This window comes from Etheostoma spectabile, chromosome 9, assembly GCF_008692095.1.
Source record: "Etheostoma spectabile isolate EspeVRDwgs_2016 chromosome 9, UIUC_Espe_1.0, whole genome shotgun sequence".
Taxonomy (NCBI): Eukaryota; Metazoa; Chordata; class Actinopteri; order Perciformes; family Percidae; genus Etheostoma; species Etheostoma spectabile.
The window spans coordinates 23,055,464-23,057,703 of NC_045741.1; the positions used below are offsets into that span (position 1 = coordinate 23,055,464).

The window sequence follows — 2,240 nt, forward strand, 5'->3', positions numbered from 1 at the left end:
GAGAGAGAGAGAGAGAGAGAGAGAGAGACTGCCTCTGTCACTGTCTGGCTGCTCAGGGCTCTATATATGCTGCTCATACCTGGCAGAGCAGCACTGCATCGTAGTTTACTCTCCTGCAGGGAAATATCAGAGCAGCTACCCACCAAGACCACAACACTGAAGGTAAAACTTTGCTTTGTGTAGACTGACAACTTATTTGAATGAAGCAAACCTCAGTGAGACTGATACAATGACAATGGAATGGATAAAACATTAACTTTAATTTTTTTCTTTAACTTTTTAATCTTTGGGCTATTATGGAGAAAACCTTTTAAATAACTTTCAAATTTTTTTTTATTGCATTTAGGGTTCTTTGGGTTGTTTATTTGTAATTGAAAAGGCACCAGAGAAAAATACCGTAATTCATTACATTTTAATTAGGGAGTAGAGGAAGAAGGAGAAGTCAAATGTTTGAGGTGGAATAAGGACAATTTTCCCCCTGGTGTTTTCCTGGTTTACCAGTTCGCCATGTTAATGTTTAAATCATATGTTATCAGAATGGGTGTGTGGTTTTCTGGGAGCACAGAGCGGCCGAGTGTGATACCCATTCATTTGCTGGAGGCTCTGGAAAGGCAGTGAGTTCAGGCTGTAGTGAGAAAGAGAAGAAGAGCGGGCGGCATCACTTTGACTGACTTTAACAAAGATGAGTCGGCCGTTTTCTTTCTAGTGTTGCGTCTGTGATGCAGACGGACTGTGTTTGTGGCGAGGTCCGTTTGTTTGCAGAGCTCCTCAGTGGAGTCACATGGATTAGTTAACACAATAGAGTCTGTGAGTTGAGAACGCTCGTCTCTTTCTCATCCAACTCTCAGTGACTGATTTCTTCTCTTCACTCTCTGCCTCCTTTCCTCCCCTCGGCTCTTCCTTCACTTCCCTCCTCCTCCTCTCCCTGCTCTCCTGCTGCTAATCCCATTTGATGGCAATGTCTTTCCCACTCCAATCCAGGGAAGAATGTCTCCAGCATTCTTGCTATAGAAAAAGAAAAAAAACACTCTGTGTATCACTTGGACAGAAAGAGCAAAAGGTGGAGGAGTGGGGAGAAGAAAAGAGGTTGAATGGATGGAGGTATATAGAGAAAAGTAGGGCTCGCTGGTTTTTAAAGAGCCCTCTTTACCTACACTTGTAGGTACATATGAAATATTAGCCCAGAAAGAGAGCAAGGGGGAAATAATAGCAGAAGAAGGAAGAAAGAAAGAAAGAAAGTAGGGCAGTGAGTAAGTGGATGAGCGGAGAAGCCGCGAGTTGTTGGCGTGGCTGGAATAAGAAAAACGCTCTGTGCTACGTTTTAAAGAGAGAGGGGGGGAAGGAAAACAGTCTGGTTCTGTTTTATGTGGTGTGTGTGCAATTAGAGCCAGAGAGAACGAGGAGAAGGGAAGGGGGGCTGGGGTACCCGGGGAGGAAAGGGGCTGAAAATAAGTTAAGGACCCCAGGAGAACAAAGGATGAGAGAGAACATGTCAGCTGACAGGGAAGAAGTGAATGGATGGAAGCTGCAGAATGCTTTTTTTGTATGTGAGACACATTGAATGTTGTGTGCTCCCAGCAGCAGCAGCAGCCTGGTTTGTGGGGTCAGACAAGATTATGTTGAATGTTCTTGGAAACTTTGTGGCTCCTCTGCTAGTCTGCTTAGTCTTGTAGGGTAGAGGGAGGACAATGTGACTCAACAAAAAGTGTCACTCTTCTCAGTAAATGTAGAAATCCTCCGACATGACACAAAAGCCATTTCTTCCAATTAATCACTTCCCAGCAGTTTAGTTTAGTCACAGTCTGTCAGTGTGAAAGACACTCAGAGATCAGCTCATCACCGCGTCAGATTGACGGTCCCTGCCTGCTCGGCGGCATCAGACAAGTTTATATTGACGCACTTCAGTGATGATGCAACGCTCGGTGGCGAATACAAGTGAGGAAACCGTGAACCAGGTGTGTAGGTGCCAGTGCAGTTCAAATAAAAGAAAGAAAACAAGAGACATCTTGTTTTTGAGTGACTAGAAAGGTGTGTTCCAGCTAGGATTTCATCTTCCATTTGGGGCGGGGGGCAGTAGCTCAGTCAGTAGGGAGGTGGGGTGGGAACCAGAGGTTTGCTGGTTCAAGTCCCCATAAGGTGGACTGGTAGCTGGAGAGGTGCCAGTTCACCACACCCCTTTTTCTGTTAGTAAACACCTACAGAATTTTAAAGAGAATGGGCACATCTTTAGTTCCCCCCCC

The 2,240-nt window shown here is 45.1% G+C and overlaps 1 protein-coding gene across 10 annotated transcripts in view; it reads left to right on the top strand.

Moving 5' to 3' along the window:
- palld (palladin, cytoskeletal associated protein) overlaps positions 1–2,240 on the top strand; it is a 53,173-nt gene that overhangs the window by 37,340 nt on the left and 13,593 nt on the right. Inside the window, exon 1 of one of the 10 annotated variants that reach the window (XM_032525538.1) lies at positions 11–162. The exons of the other annotated variants lie outside the window; for them this stretch is intronic. The gene's annotated coding sequence lies outside the window, so the exon portion shown is untranslated. Of the gene's footprint in view, positions 1–10; positions 163–2,240 lie in introns of those variants that run through there. 10 annotated transcript variants of the gene reach the window in all.